The 10,036-nt window shown below is 36.9% G+C and overlaps 1 pseudogene; it reads left to right on the forward strand.

Moving 5' to 3' along the window:
• Positions 1-2,015: 2,015 nt before the first annotated feature.
• Positions 2,016-4,329, forward strand: LOC136839041 (pupal cuticle protein 36a-like; annotated as a pseudogene).
• Positions 4,330-10,036: the final 5,707 nt, after the last annotated feature.

Consider the following 10,036-nt stretch of genomic DNA (forward strand, 5'->3'; position numbering starts at 1 on the left):
CTATATTTTCAAAATAACAAAAAACAAGTAAAAAATGCGCCGAAGTTTCTGTACAGCTTATAGTGCTGTATGAAACTTTCAGTCATTTACCCATGAAACTTCCCAACCGTGACCATTAACCTTAGTCACGGTCCGATAATGGCCTCAGCCACGGCCCATGACACTCTTAGCCGTGGCCCATGACACTTAGCCACGGTCCGGTGGTGGTCTGTGTTGATGGTTCCTATAGCCTTGCCAGGAGCACGATTATGGCTAGCATTAACCTTAAATAAAATAAAAACTAAGCTAGAGGCTTCAAGTATGTTTGATGATTGGAGGTGGAGATCAACATACCATTTGCAGCCCTAAGCTCAGTAGTTTTTAAGATTTGAGGGCGGACAGAAAATGTGAGGCCAGAAAAAGTGGGGACGGATAGACAAAGCCATCAAAATAGTTTTCTTTTACAGAAAACTGAAAAAGGAACTCTATAAATTACAGCGGAGACCGGTGTAAGTTTACTTGTGATATACAGAAATATTCTGATGCGTTAGGCTGGTTTACAACGCGCATGTTTTATTCTTTTTTTTTTTTTTTTTTTATCTAAGTTCTTTATTGTAATTTGTTTTTTTAATCCTGATGATAAAAATAATTTGAAACGTTGCGAAGGATGACATATGAAACTATATATGTATGCATGTATGTATGTATTGTGAATATATATATATAAATATATATATATATATATATATATATATAGACAGATAGATATACATACATACATATAATATAATAAAATATAATATAATATAATAAAATATATAATATAGTATAATATAATATAATATAAAACTGACACACTTCCAATCAAACAAAACCTGTATCTTCGTATATTTTGCCATCAATTATAACAGTTTTAGATTCATTTCAGGAGGTAACTTGATAAGTAAATCTAACTAATAACACATATTTGTAATCATTACCTATTAAATTCACTCTTTTTTTTAATCTTAACTAATATAAGAAAAAGAAGTATTAAGAATTGAACATTACATCAGCATTTCTTACTTTCCCTCCAGTTGTTCTAACTGACAAAAATAAAGCAACTAGTTTTCTTCTCTAAATGCCTTTTTGGGTTGGATATCATATATGATTGGTACGTTTAAGTGTGACTCATGAGTATTCCTGTCGTTAATTCCATGTTCTGTACCTGTATCTATGTATGTACTTATGTATATATATATATATATATATATATATATATATATATATATATATATATATATATATATTTATATATATATATATACACTTACGCACACGTATATATACATATATATATATATATATATATATATATATATATATATATATATATATATATATATATATATATACTGTATATATAAACATAAATATATGTATATATATACATACATACATACATATATACACACACACACATATATATAGTATATATATATATATATATATATATATATATATATATATATATATTATATATATAAATATATATATATATATATATATATATATATATATATATATATATATATATATATATATATATATATATAATGTTTTGTGTCCGTTTTGTATGTGTACAGTCTAACAAACTGAAGTATGACACAAACAACATAATATGAATACCTTCATTCCTAGAAGTCTATCTATCATTCACGTCAAATGGCCACGGTTACCAATCCGTAATAAAATACAAATCTCATTGGCGCTATTTCCAGCCAGCTTTGATTTCATTTTGAGGAGAACTGGATAATTGGAAAGAACAAAAAAAAAATGCTGGGGGTAGGGGAAGAGGAGGGGGAGGGGAGGAAAGACATCGTGAAGAACAAGTTTTGAAGTGAAAAGGATGAACTGGACCAGAAACATGGGGGTAAGGGGAATGGTGGGGGACTTTTGAAGGGTGCCACCTCCGGGCAGAAGGCGGCGAAGGGCACCTGTCTCTTATATAAGCGAGGAGAAGACACTCCCGGTCATCACATTCAGTTCGACTCCTTCAGACAACGATGTCGACCAAAGTAAGTCTCATTCACTCACTCACCTTTGACCTTTGTTTCACTCACGAATAAACCAGACAAGGTGTAATACACACTGCAGGTAGTGTATTTGCTTTTACAAGTTCTAGTTGACCTTTTCACTTTTTAATCCTCGCTTATATCTTTTCGATATATGCGATTACAAATGACCTGAGCAACCAGACAAGGGTGTAATACACACTGCAGGTAGTGTATTTGCTTTTAAGGTGCTCTAGTGTAGGGAAATCCGAGATTGATCTTAATCTCACTTATATGAGTAGAGCTATCAGCTGATCAGGGAAATTTTCAGTTTTGAAATGGACAATGCAAGACTCTAACTCCATTCTGAGTGAGTTATCGGGGAGATTTCCATGCGCTCTTGGGCACACGATCTGACCCCAAATAATAAGCCAAATATTTAAAGCTAAAGTAAAGTCAGCTTTTATTCTCTGATTCTCAAAATAACTTTCTTCCTCCAAAGTTCTTTCCACTTTACTATAACTAGATCAGCTTTACATATCTTCGGTATAACGAACACTCCGGACAAAATTACCCAAATATAATTTTATTTTGCGTTATTCATAACATTTTTTTTTCAATTTTCCAAGGAGCATTCCATGTTCCAAATTATGATGTTCGACGTGACCTAATGCACAAGTTATTTATATTAATTTTCTACTATACTTGTTTTCACGAATATTACAAAGCAACTGAAAATCCCGACTTAATTTCCAGCCAACAAGTCACTGAAAATTTCACATCATGAGTTTCCAATGTGATTTATGAATTTTAAGTTCAGAATAGTCTATTTCAAGTTCTGAATAGTCAGTTCTCTTTCAATTACAAATCAAGCATCTGTTTAGTCTTTGTAATTTTATTTATAATTTAGTGAGCAAACTGCTTACACGGATGAAAACTTAGTATCTCAAAGGCTAATATTTTTTTTCAAAAGTAAAATCTCTTAAATTTTTGTTAACAAGTTTTGACTTTCATGCAATAATACAGATCACCCTTTTCAGACGGTGGTCTTGTATGCCCTTTTGGCAATTACAGCGACAATTCCTCGAGGGGTTCTCTCTAACCCAGCAAGATTATATCAACCTCCTGATGTAGGCAGACCTGGGTTCCCATCGGGGGGAGCTGGAGCTTCTTCTAGTGGAGGATTTGGAGGTCCCGGTGGTTCTTCGGCTGGAGGCTTTGGGGGCTCTGGTGGTTCCCCTGGTGGTTTTGGTGGGGTTGGCAGTGGAGGCTTTGGAGGTTCAGCAGGTAGCGGTTTTGGTTCCTCAGGATCTGGTTTTGGAGGATCTGGCGGATCTGGTGCTGGTGGATTTGGAGGTTCTACTGGAGGTTTTGGTGGATCTTCTTCAGGAGGCTTTATGGAGCTCCTCTGGAGGCTTTGGTGGTTCAAGTGGATCATTTGGAGGATCTCGCCCTTCAGGATCATCTGCTGGAGGATTTGGAGGATCTGGATCTGCTGGTGGTGCCTTTGGTGGACCATCTGCAGGATACCAAGGTCCCTCTGCTCCTGTCGTTCCTATTCTTGTTGATGAACGTGATGGTCCGCACGCTGACGGTTCTTACAGCTTCAACTTCGAAACTGGTAATGGCATCAGCCGTCAAGAACAAGGATACCCACAGGGTGAAACTGGAGCTGTGGCACAGCAAGGGGCATGGTCGTAAGTAGAAAAGTCTAAGGTCTAAGTTATACAACTAAATAAAAGAAACTAAAAATATGAATCTGAAAATTTTATTCAACTGTAATTACTGTAATTTACTGTTTTACTTATTCACCTTTTTTATTTTCAGATTCACATTCCCAGATGGTACTCCAGCTAACTTCCAGTTTGTTGCTGATGGGTCTGGTTTCAATGTACAATCAGATCTCCTACCAACTCCTCCTCCTCTTCCAGCTCATGCCATTGCTCAGATTGAAAAGGCAGCTCTAGAGGATGCTGCTGCAGCTCAGGCAGGTTATGGTGGAAGTTCCCAATCTGGATCAGGATCTCAGTTTTCTGGAAGTGGATCGCAGTTCTCTGGATCTGGCTCCCAATTCTCTGGCTCTGGAGCAGGCTTTGGCTCTGGTGCTGGAGTAGGCCCAGGAGCAGGCTTTGGCTCTGGTGCTGGAGTAGGCTCTGGAGCAGGCTTTGGTTCTGGTGCTGGCGTAGGCCCCGGAGCAGGCTTTGGTTCTGGTGCTGGCGCAGGCTCTGGAGCAGGCTTTGGCTCTGGTGCTGGCTTAGGGCCTGGACCAGGCCTTGATCTGGTGCTGGATTTGGCTCTGGACCAGGCCTTGATCTGAGCAGGCTTTGGCTCTGAGCAGGATCTGGATCTGGAGCAGGATTTGGCTCTGGATCTCAACCTCTGGTGCTGGATCAGATCTCAATTTGGTGGCTCTGTATCAACTCCAAGTTAAGAACATATGGTTTACCTTAAACATAAGAATCTATTCAGCATGACCCACCTGATATGTGATGTTCCACAAGATTTATTATAATACATGTTTAATTGTTCAAAATTATGTGTAAGTGAATTACTGACTGAATAATTCACAGCATTATAGGACCACTTTATCTCCCAGTGCATTCTTGTCTAAAATTCACAAGTAATGGTGCTGTTATACTGATTCCACTTGAGTGACAAAAATACGCTTAATAGTTCTAGTTACTGTTAATGATGAAATATAATTTTCGATAAAACTATTATTTATTTCTCCTGTCTTATCAAGCATTAAAAACTATATGAATTAAAAAAAATAGAGAGAGACTGATAGAGACTTACATATGCTGCTCAGTGTATTTCGTATATCAACCTGCCATACCTTCTCAACTACAATCCTACCATACACCTTTCTTAGTACAGAAAGGAAAGGTATAACCTGAAATCTTATTTTCTTCTGTCACTCTTACCCTTATACAAATGAACAATTATTCTATCACCCTTTCGTTTAGAACACTTCCCTCATCCACAAATACCTTACAGGCCCTGGTCAGCCATTAAATCACACTTCACCATCCTACCACAACATTTAATTTGTAATCCCATTAATTCTTGACTTTCCTCCATTTTTCAGCCCCTCAACTGGCAGTCTAGTTCCTCGTTGGATGGGTTGATATCATTCTCGGCTAGCACTTTGCTGGGCCTGCGTTCGATTCTCCAGCCGGCCAATGAAGAATTAGAGGAATTTATTTCTGGTGATAGAAATTCATTTCTCGCTATAATGTGGTTCGGATTCCACAATAAGCTGTAGTTTTCGTTGCTAGGTAACCAATTGGTTCTCAGCCACGTACAATAAGTCTAATCCTTCGGGCCAGCCCTAGGAGAGCTGTTAATCAGCTCAGTGGTCTGGTTAAACTAAGGTATACTTAACTTTAACTGCCAGTCTTCTTATCCCCAACTATAACCTTCATAAGCATTTTCAAAATGACTCTAATCTCCCACACTCTCGCATCAGTCATCCCTGCCTGTCTTTTCTGTCGTGTATTCAAGGACGCCTTAAAATACTCATGCACGCCATCGATCTAGGACTGCATTCACTTCAGAAATCGTCTCCCTTTTGCATCTTTTATTCAGAGATCCACTTGCTAATTAACCTTTCCATATATAATAACTCTCTAGTAGAACAGCTTGTTCTCCTCCGAGTTCCTGATTACACTCTACCCCTTCTTTTATCACATGGCTTCCTTTCTTCTCCCTCCTGAACAACATTAAGTCATCCTCCTGAACTTCGGCACACAACAATTTCCCATTCTGTTATGAAACTGTACCTATTGTAATCTGTTTTTATTTCTATAATTTATCATTTCCTCATTACTCTAATTACTTTGTATGTACACACAAACACACATATATAATTAAATAAATAAATACACACACATGCATATATACATGTTACAGTAAGACTGTGAAACCAGGGATTTCACAAAATCCCTGAAATTTTCAGGGAATTCGTGAAATCACCAATTCACTTAGGGACATTTGAACCCCGAGGGGTTAGTGCTAAACACAGCGAAGCACATTTGATCCCCGAGGGGGCTAATACTAAACACGGCGAATCACTGTTTCGTCGTGTTTAGTACTAGCCCCTCAGGTATCAAATGTTCCTAGGTGAACTGGTGATATCATGGAGCTACAAAAGTCGTTTAATATCCAATTCACGCTACTTCGGGAATATCCTGGAAGGGAAATTATCACCGAAGGGGAATTTTTAAGTGATAAATGAATCGGTACCGAAGTGTCTCGAACACTCGACACAGAACCTTTCAATGACTCCAGTCGACGGTCTAACCACTGGAGTCGTTGGAAGGTACTGTGTCGAGTGTTCGAGACCCGGCAGTACCGTTCCATTTATCACTTAAAAATTCCCCTTCGGTGATAATTCCCCTTCGGAGATATTCCCGAGGTAGCGTGAACTGGATATTAAACGATATTTGTAGCTTGTATATAAATCTCGGTGTGATTATATATATATATATATATATATATATATATATATATATATATATATATATATATATATATATATATATATATATAATTGGAAAGTGTTAACATCTAGTAGGTCGAATACTTAATATGCAGAGGATGACGAATAGGAGGTGATTCAGAGTTTCATACACTATTTTATACAAACGTTTAAAAGCAAAGCCTCATCATCAGGGCCAATAAGGACGTTACAAAAATTAAAATCGCTACGAAAGAATTTCTTCACGTAAAAAGAACTCAAATCAGGTCAAGCTTACAAGTCAAAAACAGAAATACAAGAAGAACTCAAATTTAAACACCTCAAAATGCGAGCACCGAGTGAGCAAATTAACCGCGCTCCAAATGAAGAACTTTTATTTTTTTTTTTTTTACTTTTTCAAGAGATAAATAGAGAGGTAGAAGTCTTACTGTCCAATGGTGGAGTTACTTGTTTTGTAGTTGGCGATTCCAGTATAAGTAGGAAGTTTTCATCAGCGGCTTGCGCTATACTGCCCTAAAATTGAAGACTGCAGTATCTGCAAAAATACAAAACTGAGAAAAATGGTAGATATTCCCTTGCCTTACTACTGATTTTGCAGATACTGTCAATGGGACCCCCTAAATACTTGTGGAAAGCATAGAAGAATCATTCTGAAACTGCAGTAACTTGTGTATTAGTGTTTCACGAGCCCAATAGGTGGCATATCTCAATTTCGAAAATTTTGCAGATACTGCAGTTTTCCATTTTAGGGTAGTATAATTTCAAAATCATCATTGAAAAAATAATTGGTTTGAATTTGTTTACTTGTTTCCAGAAATTATCCTGACGCTATCATACAAAAATAGTTTATTTATATTTTTTAGTTTTCTGTAAAAGAAAACTACTGTTCCGGCTTTGTCTATCCGTCCGCACTTTTTTCTGTCCGCCCTCAGATCTTAAAAACTACTGAGGCTAGAGGGCTGCAAATTGGTATGTTGATCATCCACCCTCCAATCATCAAACATACCAAATTGCAGCCAGCTAGCCTCAGTAGTTTTATTTTATTTTAAGGTTTGTAGCCATAACCCTGCTTCTGGCAAGGATATAGGATAGGCCACCACCGGCCCGTGGTTAAAGTTTCATAGGCCGCGGCTAATATATCATTATACCGAGATCACCAAAAGATAGACCTATTTTCGGTGGCCCTGATTATACGCTGTAGGGCCGTACAGAAAACTCGATTGCGCCGAAGAAAATTCGGCGCATTTTTTACTTGTTCTACATGCCCTGAAATTTGAAAACTCCGCCTTACTCACGTTACAGTTGTTCCGTGGCCCACTCCAAGATGGGAATCAATCAGCACTTTCAGCATATTAATGGAACCAAGATAAGTCCCAAAATTACATCTTGGGCTAGTATATTGATATACCATCAAGGAATGCATCAGACTAGGGACAGTCACTACAGCACACATAGGGAACCAGCTGTTCTGGGATTCCTTAGAACGAGCTTAGGATTAAGACAAGAAAAATCATCTTTAATGGTCTGAGTTAAAATATTTGAACATTTACCACCAGCTCTATATGGCAAAGAGGCGCAGAGAAAGAGTTTTGGCGGAGTGGTAATCGGAATGGCAGGTTGAAATTTGCTACTTGCAAATTTCCTGAAGCATTTGCCAAGTAAAATATTTGGGTAGCAATTTTCATGTAAATATTCACTAAGGTATTCCACTTCATAACGAAAATTAATCCAATAGGAAGAAAGAGAAAAGGCTCTAAGCAATAAAGTGAAACTGCTGTTAGTTTTAACATCAAACAAGTAACAAATGCGCCTAGGTTTCTTCGGCGCAATCGAGTTTTCTGTACAGCCGTATTATGGCTAAATTTAACCTTGTATAAAATAAAAACTAATGAAGCTGGAGGGCTGCAATTTGGCATATTTGATGACTGGAGGGTGGATGATCAACGTACCAATTTGCAGCCCTCTAGCCTCAGCAGTTGTTAAGATCTGAGGACGGACATGAAAAAAGAGCAGACAGAAAAAAGTGCGGACGAACAGACAAAGCCGGCACAATAGTTTTCTTTGACAGAAAACTAAAAGAGAGGAGCCTAAAAAATTAGTTCTAAGAGCAGTGTAAGTTTATTTTGTACATACAAAGTATTCTGAGGAATTAGGTTGGTTTACAACATTTGTGTTTTACCTAATTCAAGTCCTTTGTACCTGTGGCGTTCTCCTGCATTAATTTTAATTTTTGCAATTTATTTTTCTTCCTAAAGCATGAAGTTTTTTCTTTAAATGATGGCGTGTAATAAAATATGAAACAATGTATTACATAATTTTCACAATAAATAAGTAAATATACACACACACACACAAAAAAACAACACACACATATATATATATATATATATATATATATATATATATATATATATATATATATATATATATATATATATATATATAATATACAAATGCAAAATTCACGAAGAAAAAGAGAAACAGTGGAGTGCTGCAAGGCCTTTCTGACTTACAGTCCTTCACTTAGGAGAGTCTGCTAAGTCAAGGACTATAGATCGAAAGGCCTTGCAGCACTCCACTGTTTCTCCTTCCTTCGTGGATTTTGTCTTTATTTGTATATATTCATCACGTTCCATATTTTCGTGATTCAGTTATGCACATACACACACATATATAAGAGTCTTTCAGTCGAGAAACATGCCAAGCGCCATCCTGGGCCATTGGTATTTTTAATTTAATTACTATATTTTAAAAATGGCACTTGTCATGTTTCTCGATTGAAAAGCTTATATATAAGATATAAGATCCCTTTTCTTGTATATCAAGTCTTCATATGAGCCTTTCAGTCGAGAAACATCCTGGGCGGGCCAAAGTATTTTTAATTTGATTTATTATATTTTCAAAATGGCACTTGGCATGTTTCTCGACTGAAAAGCTCATATAATATATACATATACATATATATATATATATATATATATATATATATATATATATATATATATATATATATATATATATATGTATATAATATAATTACATATTTCCAATAACACAAGTTCGAGTTCCTATCTTCGTATCTCTTGATTTCAATTAAAACTTGTTTAAACATTCACCTGGTATGTCGTCATCTACATGTATTAACTCATATTTTTTCTCGTTACATCTAATTATCTGATTGAATATTGGTGTATTCATTAGATATGGCCTTCCTGTGAGTATTCTAATCTGTGCCATTTCTCTTTTCTCTCTTCCCCGTGCGGATGGGGGGGGGGGGAGGTAGTGCCGTCAGTGCACCTCATGCGGTGCAATGTAGGCATTACTTAGGGGTCTTCGCAGCGTGCCTTCGGCCCCTAGCTGCGACTGCTTTCATTCCTTTTACTGTACCTCCGTTCAGATTTTCGTTCTTCCATCTTACTGTCCACCTTCTCCTAACAATTGATTCATAGTGCAACTGCTTTGAGGTTTTCCTCCTGTTACACCTTTCAAAACCTTTTACTGCCAATTTCCGTTTCAGCGCTGATTGGCCTTAGTTGCCCCAGTG

The sequence above is a fragment of the Macrobrachium rosenbergii genome, chromosome 5 (genome assembly GCF_040412425.1).
Source record: "Macrobrachium rosenbergii isolate ZJJX-2024 chromosome 5, ASM4041242v1, whole genome shotgun sequence".
Taxonomy (NCBI): Eukaryota; Metazoa; Arthropoda; class Malacostraca; order Decapoda; family Palaemonidae; genus Macrobrachium; species Macrobrachium rosenbergii.